This window comes from Phascolarctos cinereus, unplaced genomic scaffold (assembly GCF_003287225.1).
Source record: "Phascolarctos cinereus isolate Bilbo 61053 unplaced genomic scaffold, phaCin_HiC Scaffold_4;HRSCAF=312, whole genome shotgun sequence".
Taxonomy (NCBI): domain Eukaryota; kingdom Metazoa; phylum Chordata; class Mammalia; order Diprotodontia; family Phascolarctidae; genus Phascolarctos; species Phascolarctos cinereus.
The window spans coordinates 224,595,507-224,604,939 of record NW_027555847.1 but is presented as its reverse complement, the minus strand read 5'-3'; the positions used below and the strand labels follow the sequence as shown (position 1 = coordinate 224,604,939).

The following is a 9,433-nucleotide window of genomic DNA, read 5'->3' as shown; positions in this document are numbered from 1 at the left end:
TCTAAGATCTGCTCTTGATCCGTGCTGACTCACAGAAATCCCTACTTGGAATTCTTAGTGATTTGTGGGAGGAGAAATTGTAGTCTAGATAGGGAGACTAAACTAATGATTATAAAGTAATAAGAAAAAGCTAATTCTCAGTCACTAAATGGTCAAAGAATATGAATAAGCAGTTCTCAAGGGAAGAACTACAAACAATCAATAGCCATAGGGAAAAAATGCTTCACTTCACTAATACTCAGAGAAATGAAAATTAAAGCAACTTTGGGGTTCTACCTCACACTCATCAGATGGGTGAAGAAGAGAAAAAATGAAAATAACAAAAATTGGAGGGGTATATGAGTGCATTGTTGGGGTTGTGAATTGGTCCAGCCATTTGGAAAAGCAAATTTGAAACGAAGCCCCAAAAGTCACTTAACTGTGCATATCTTCTGACCTAGCTACTACTAGGCCTATGTCCCAAAGAGATTAAAGAAAGGAAAAGGACCTATATGTACAAAAATATTTATAGCAGCTGTTTTTGTAGTGACAACGAATTGGAAACGAAAGGGAATGCCCATCAACTGGGAAATGGCTGAACAAATTATGGTATATGAATATAATGGAGTACTATTAGGCTGTAAGAAATGATTAAAAAGATAGTTTTCAGAGAAAGCTGGGAAGATTTGTATAAAGTGATGCAGAGTGAAGTGAGCAGAACCAGAACAATTTATACGATAACAACTATGTTGTAAAAACAACTTTGAAAGATTTAATAACTCTGATCAGTGCAGCTCTGACCAGCATTCCAAAATACCAATGATGTGGTATGTTACCCACCTCCAGACAAAGCAGGGATGGATTCAGGATGCAGAATGAGACATACATTTTTAGACATGGTCAATGTGGGAATTTATTTTGCTTAACTATGCATATTTGTTATATGGGTTTTTCTTTTCTTTTTTTTTCTGTTTAGGAGGATGCAAGAGGGAGAAAAAAAACTTGTTAATTAAAAAAATGTAAAAAAAACCCTTCTAAAATGGCTAATTGCTAACTGGAATGATCTTCCTCAACCTCTCTGCCTCTAGCTTCCTGGCCTCCTTCAAGTCCCAATTAAAACCCTAGAGTAAGCCTTTCCCAACTCCTATTAATTCTAGTGCCTTCCCTCATTTAGCCAATTTTCTATTTATCCTGTATATAGCTTCTTTGGTATGTATTTATTTGCTTGTTGTGTCCCCCATTAGACTGTGAGCCCCTCGAAGCAGGGGATTGTCTTTTGCCTCTTTTTATATCTCCAGTGCTTAGCACAGTGCCTGGCACATAGTAAGCACTTAATAAATGTTTGTTTACTGATTGTGCAATATAAATTCTAAGTGCTACAATAGAATTGGATGGGGATAAGTATCTTGTGCCGCAAAAAGGAGGCTTTGTATAGCTAGATGGACCTGCATTTTATTTTATTTACATTTATTTTGAATTACTTATTGAATATTTTAAACATCACCTTCACTTCCAAATATATCTCCCTCATCCTTTACCCAGAAAGTCATTCCTTATAACAAAGAATAAAAAGAAAACAAAAAGCAGTTCAGTAAAACTTACTAAAATCTCAGTCAATTTTGTTAGTATATTTTGCACCCTTAGTCCCTCACCTTTTCAAAGAGGGGAGGAAGGTACATTTTCTCATCCCTTCTTTGAGGCAGAGCTGGATCATTATAATTTCATAGTGTTTGGTTTTAGTTTTTATGCTCTTTCCATTGTCATTCTAATCATTGTGTATATTGTTCTTCTGGTTCTGCTTACTTTATTTTGTATCAGTTCATAGAAATGTCCCATTACATTCGTTTAGCTGTTCTCCAATGTTTTTTAGCTCTTTGCTATAAAAAGGGCTGCTATAAATATTTTGTGTATATGGAACTTTTCTTTCTGTCTCTGCTTCCCTTGAGGCATTTGCCCAGCAGCAGGATCTCTGGTCAAAAAGTAGGTAGGCCTATGTCATGTAATTGGAGGATATACCAGGTCTCCTTGTCTCAAAATCTCTTCCTTATTAGCTTCCTATCACCATAAATTCTCAGCCCAAGAGCCATTTCTTTAGTTCTAAGCATTATGTCTTTAAGTCTAAGATAGAATGTTAGTATGTTATCCAGAGAGGTAACATAGACACATTTCTGCATCAACACTTTAGCAAGAATTAGTTTATCATAACCCTAAAAACAGGTAGGGCAGTGAGGTGACATGGTGGATAGAGTGCAGGGCTTGATGTGGAGGCTGAAGTCTATAGAAAGAGACACTTTAACTCCTCTGGGGTACCCCCTAAGACCCTGAGGGAGAGATGTAGCTAACTCTGTTCTGGGAGAGTGAGGCCAGAGATTATTTGCTATGGCTTTGCTGGTCATGTGACTCCTCTGCTCAGAAATTTCAGTGGTCCCTTATTGCCTACTGAATAAAATTCTTTGTTAGGCATTCAAGACCTTCCATAATGTAGCACTACTTTATTGCTCCAATCACATTTACCTCTTCATACTCTATGCTTTGGCCAAAGAAAACTAGTGATTATTAGATGAGCACAACCTATATAGCCTTCAATGTCCTTCCTCCCTCCCTTCTCCTGAACTCTTCCTGATTTCATATATGGCTTCAGACAGTAACCATGTGACCCTAGGCAAGTAACTTAACCTCTGTTTGCTTAGTTTCCTCAATTATAAAATGGGAATAATAACAGCACCTACCTCACATGCTTATTGTGAAGGTAGAATGAATACTGTCTGTAAAGTGCTTAGCACATTACATTGCCTGGTACATAGTAGCCTATATATAAATGCTTATTCTTTTTTGTTCTTTAGTGGAGTATAATATCCATGAGTAAAGGGAAATATATATCATCTAAGTTTTGCAACTCCCCAAATACCTAACACAGTGGCTATGCATGCATCAGTTGCTTAATAAGTGTTTGTTGAATTGAATTAAACTATGTTAAACTTTATTGAATTATATACCAATACCTACTTTTTCATGCATGGCTTCCTTGACTAGATAGCAACATAGAAAGAATGGTTGCTATGGATAACTCAATATTATTAACTGGATGCTTGCATTTATTTTTGTACTTGGAGACCTCACAAGGTACCATGTGCCTTTTAAAAACCAAACTAATTAAGAAATAAATTAATTAAAAACATGAAAGAAATTGATCTAAAGAGCAAAGTAGATGGGTGAAGGATTAATTAAAGTGGATCATTGACAAAGGGCTGATGGGACTCCTAACTTCATTCTGACATCTGCTGCAAAACAGAAGTTATGGAGAGCATAATTAAATTAATCTTTCTCAAGGAGTTGTTACCATGGTTGCTCTTTACAGAGCTGCTTCCTCTGGTGTACAAGAAACCCTCTGGATTTGTGAATTTAGAATTTTTGATTTTGAACATTTGAGTTGAGAGATCTAGGGGCTATGCCATATGGGAATTAGGTGGAGGAGCTAGAGATATTTAGTTAGGGGAAGTAAAGGTTTTGAAGGGTATGATAGTTGCATTCAAATATGCTAATCCAATGATTTTTTTTCCTCTCTATTTTTCCAAATACATGATGCACCATTGCCACCCTCTTTGATTACCAGGTAATTGGGATGCATTGTGGCTGACACTGAGAGAGGCCAGGGAAGATTCCCTGTACAGCTTTCACTTCTGGGGGAGCAGCTGGGCAGGGGAGAGATCAAAATTCCATAGCACCATTTAGGGACCTCACGGGGGTAGGCTGATTGCTGTAATATGAGAAGATTTAGTGGTTGGGAAGCCTGACCTTGGTGAAGAGAGAATGACAGATGAGTTATTGGCTGTTGTGCAGAGTAGGTGAATTCTAGGAAGGAGTGGAAGGTCCCAGAGCTGTCAATAGAATAAGAGCCTGGCTGAACAGAATAACATCTAAGGGACCCTTGGTTGATTCAGAATGCATTATCCTTCATTTATATGATAGTTTACCAATTTCTGACTTTTTATATGTATTTTCTAATTTGATTCAAATTAGCAACCAAAATAATGTGAGTAATATTAGCTCCATTACAGATAAGGAATCTGAGACCAAGTATAGTGACTTGCCCAAGGGCCCAGAGCAATCTTTCTCACACACACACACATACACACACACACACACACACACACACTTTTTTGCATCAGCCTACAGAACTTCTCTAGCTTTCAAAATTTTCACCACACTCTCCAATTTCTAAGAACGAAAGTATTTTATGGTACCTGTAGATTGAAGTATCCTTCCCATTGATGGTTGTCTTTATTTTAATTTTCATCATCTTAAACTTTATTTATTTATTTATTCAGGACAGGACTGATTTCCATGGCTCTTACAGGGACTAAGAAAAGGCTCATGATGGCAGGATTGGCAGATGTTATAAAATCTTGAGAACTTCACTGCTGAAAGAAGGGGAACAATACTCAAAACCCAATAATATGCTCCATCTCATTTGTGTCTTCTGTCTTTTTTTTTTTAAATAAATTTCCTCATGGTGCCCAGGGCCATATTCAGTCCATATTAGTCTCTCAAATCATTCCCAATTGTATAAATTTGTGTTTTTTTCTTTTTATGGTTGAGCCAATAATGATTAATCTATTTTGTTCAGTTTTTCAAAGAACCAAAGGTAGGTTTTATTGCTTAATTATCTTTTTTTTCTTTTTTAAAAATAGGTTTTTATTAATATCTTTTGTTTTTACATTGCCTAGGTTTCTTTTCTTGGTATTTCTCCCTATCTTCCCTCCAAGAGAGCCATCCCTTATAACAAAGACTATTCTATAAAAAAGAGAAAAAAAAGAAAAAAATCAGCAAAACCAATCAATAATGTACTTTGAAAAAAACCTGACATTTCATGAAGCGTTTCACACTCACTTCCCTAATTTTTTTAGAACTACCTTTTTGATATTCCTTTTTTCCTACTTACTTTTAGCTTGTAACTTTATTCCCTTTTAAAATTTTTTAGATCAAGATTTAATTTATTACGCTTTTTTCTTTCTTGTTTGTCACTTAGAGAAATAACTTCTGCTAAATACTGCTTTGGTAATAGCTGACAAATGTTGATGTGTTTAATTGCTCATAAAAAATTCTGTTCTGGATTTTTTCCTTAACTCAGACATAATTAAAAAGCATTTTAGAGCTTCCATATATACAGTAAATGTCTCTATGTATGTATAAAAATATATATGGGATCCAGGTTTTTACATATACATACATATATATATATATATATATATTATATATATTATATATATATATATATATATATATAAACAACATGTTATATATAACATATTATATATATACACTCAGGAACATTATTTTGAATACTTTATATATGTACGTATTTGTATATGTATGAGTGTCTATATGAATATATATTATATATATAAAATTCAAAATAATATATTGTTCCTATAGATCACATCCCCCTCCCCCCACAATCCAATAGTCACTCATTGCCTTCATAATGATTTTCTCATCCTCATCCATTCTAGTAAAATGACATTCTTATCATCTAGAATTAGTGGTATGTGGGGTGCCAGCTTCTAATTGTCTGGGGAGAGCCATTGTTTTCAGTGTGAACATTTACACCTCAGAAATTGGCAAATGCTACAAAATCAGGGCTTGATTTACTGTTTTGTTGATTGTCTAGACAATAAAATAAGGGAGAGAATATTAGCAATACTGATTAAATTAAAAAAAATGTGTTGGGAGTATATTTTTCCTTTGTTAAACATTTACCAGCACATCCCTGCTTAGAATCTTCATAAGGTCCAATTACAAAGGAAGCCAATTATATTGAAGTACATTTTATCAACAGGTACAGCTAGGTGCCAGGCCTAGAGTGAGGAAGACTCATCTTCCCCCATTGATCATGGGAATTCAAGGATTCAAATAGGCATCCTCTCCTCCCTAAAAAGGGCCTATCCTCACATTATTGTTATAAGTATTGCTGTTGGTTGTTCAGTCATTTTTCAGTTGTGTCTAACTCTTTAGGACCCCATTCGAGGTTTTCTTGACAAGGATATTGGTGTGGTTTGCCATTTCCTTCTCCAGCTCACTTTATAGATAAGGAACAGAGACAAACAGGGTTAATTGACTTGCTCGGGGTCACACAGCTGGGAAGTGTCTGAGCCTGAATTTGAACTGATGAAGGTGAATCTTCCTGATTTCAAGGCCAGTGCTCTATCCACTGCACCACCTACCTGCCTGAAATATTTATAAATAAATATTGCATAATTATAAATATTAAATAACAGGAAAAACTAGGAAGCAGTTAGGTGGTACAAGTAGGTGGCTGGAGTATGGGACTTGGAGTCAGGAAGACCTGAGTTCAAATACTTCTTTGAGCACTAACTAGCTGGGTAAGTCACTTCACCATAATTTGCCTTAGTTTGCCCATCTTTAAGATGGTATCACAATAGCATCTATCTGATCAAGTTATTGTGAGGATCAAATGAGGCAACATATGTAAAAACCTTTGCAAACCTTGAAGATTGACATAAATGCTATTATTAAGATAATATATATTAAAATGGTCTGAAAATCTTAAAGTACTGGTTTTTTTTTCCATTATGATGTAAGATTTTTAAGGGCAGTGATTATTTTTTGTTTTGTCCTCATAACTCCAGGGCATAGCACAATTTCTTAAATGGGATTCTAATAAATGTTGGTTTTAAATGGACTGAATTATTATTACCATTATGGAACAGCTAAGTGGCACAGTGGATAGAGTGCTAGACCTGGAATCAGTGGGGCTTATCTTCCTGAGTTCAAATCTGGCCTGAGACACTAACTGTGTGAATCTGTGCAAGTGACTTCACTCTGTTTGCCTCAGTTTCCTCATCTGTAAAATGAGCAGGAAAAGGAAATGGCATAGCAATCCAGTATGTTTGCCAAGAAAATCCCAAATGAGGCCATGGAGTCAGACGCTAATGAACGACAACATTATTGTCATTATGTTACTGATGATGAAGCGTGAAAGATCCTAAATTAGTGTTTCCTAGCTGCAATCTGTAAAAACTTAACTGCCCAAAATCCTTCTTAATAGTTACAAATTTAAAAAATCAACCGCTTCTCTTCTTCCTCCTCTTTTCCTCCTCCTCCTCGTCTTCCTCCTCACTGTGTTCTGCACCTTCTCCCTTCTCCCTGGCTTCCAGCCACTGAGGCTGACCGCACTAAGACTCCCTAGGTTGGGGAATTGAGATATTTTATTGGTTTACAGTATTGTTTGGATTAAAAAGGTACTGTTCTATAACTATCCCCTATTTTTAAAATTTGATGTCTTCTCATTTTAAAGTTATTCTGGCTGTGACTTATTTTTATAAGTGAGATGAGTTCATTTTAACTTACATTGTAATGGCTTAATTTGTACTCTCTCACATCACCTTGTTAGCTTATCTCCGTTCTTGTTCCTATTTTTTTACCTGTATGATTTCTAAAGTGGATTTTAAATTCTATTTATCTTAGTGCTAGATAGGAAAGCAAACATATTCTGTCCATTTTATCCATATATACTAATATTTAAAAAAAATTTAAACCTCTCTGCAAAAGGGCTCTACCTAGCATGTGGGATCTGTAGAGGCTTTCTTCATTTCAGGATCCTTTCCTACCCTTCCCTGCCATCATCAATTGACAAAGAGGCTTTTATGAGGGAGATGACATCCTCAGAGACATTTTCACATCAACGTTCCACAAGCATTTTTATTACCACTTTAAAATGGAAAAAAGTCTCATAAAAGAATAGAAAATAGGGTTCATCTCCTTTCCAAGTTAACCTCAAATAAACACAACCAATGTGTAGAACTGGGTCTTTGATTTTGTTTTGTGAGTGTTCAGCGTAGTAACTGTGGTTTTCTTGATATATCAGAATGTTTAATAATGTCAAGGATGTAGAATTCCATCCAATCAGTCAGTCAAACAAGCAAGACAACTTTTATGCATCCATCATTTCTGGTTTGTTGGTAACCTGTGCATATTTTCTACAGATAACTTTGCCTCCTTGTATCACAATGCCCAGCTCACTCACCTTCACTGTGATGACAGTCTCTTTAGTAATACCATCCAGCATTGCATATAGTGGGGATGAGGGATTCTTCTTCACACCAAGTATGGGTAGGCAAAAAGTGACTTTAAGTTCAGGATGAGTTACATGAGCCTTCTTAAAATGCAAACCCATTGGCCTAAAAAATCTTTCATATTTCCGTGGTTTTTGAGTAAAGTCATCCCCAACAAAGCAGACTTTAGTAACTAATCTTTTCCAAGCCTTCTTCTTTCTCCTTCCTGAACGAATAACCTTTAACACTTCTGCTTCTCCCTGGGCACAAACTTTTGGCAAGGGCACTTCTCATTTACCAGCTTTCTCTTTTTGTTTCTCTTTAATCATGTTGGAAAGGACTTTGGCTTGGGATTGTCTCTGTCTGTCCAGCGGATATGCAGGCGCTGCTAATTGGGGAGTTTTTTCATCATTCTTTCGCTTGATATTTCTCCTTTCATGCATTTTTTTCTTTTTTTGCTTTTTGATGAGGCAATCAGGGTTAAATGACTTGCCCAGGGGTCACACAGCTAGTAAGTATCATGTGTCTGAGACCAGGTTTGAACTCAGGTCCTCCTAATTCCAAGGCTGGAGCTCTGTCTACTGTGCCACCTAGCTGCCCCTCTTTTCATGTATCTTGACAATCTTTTTCATCTGAATCTTCTCAGCATGACTGTTTATGGTCGAGTTTGGCTTTTAGACCAATCATTTTCTTTGCTTTCTTTCAATGTTCATGAGCCTCTTCATTTTCCTTCTTTCTCTTTTTCTCATGGTAATCCAAGCGGTAGTCATAGCATTTTCAGTGTAACTCTGTGTATTTGTTTTGTGTCATGGCTCACATCCAGCATTTTATTTTATTTTATTTTATTTTATTTTTTTTGCTAGGCAATGGGGTTAAGTGACTTGCCTAGGGTCACACAGCTAGTAAGTGTTACGTGTTTGAGGCTGGATTTGAACTCAGGTACTCCTGACTCCAGGGCTGGTTCTTTATCCACTACTCCACCTAGCTGCCCTCCACATTCAGCATTTTAATTAGAACCACAGTCTGGTTTATTCTACAAGTTTTCATCTATTTGTTGTTTCCCATCTCCTATGGCTAGAAAATTCCTATATCCCAAGATGTAATTGGCTGCCCAGAACTTCTAGGTTTATGTGGACCAGCTTTAATCTGGGGACATTAGTCTAATATGTTTCTTTGACTTGTATTCTTCCTTAGAATATTTCCTGGAAGCATGAGAGTATAGCTAATTGACAACTTATAAAGGCCAGAACAAATATCTTATCCATGGATAACAACAAAAACTTTCACCCTTTGTGAACTGAGATATTGTCAATGCCAGAAGGAAGTAGGGAACAATGTGGACTCAAGCCAATGGCTTGGAATTACTTAATCTTTGTGAC

The 9,433-nt window shown here is 36.2% G+C and overlaps 1 pseudogene; it reads right to left on the bottom strand.

Annotated features, from left to right (window-relative positions):
• Positions 1-7,913: 7,913 nt before the first annotated feature.
• On the bottom strand, positions 7,914-8,864 carry LOC110223105 (ribosome biogenesis protein NSA2 homolog; annotated as a pseudogene).
• Between the last annotated feature and the right edge of the window lie 569 nt (positions 8,865-9,433).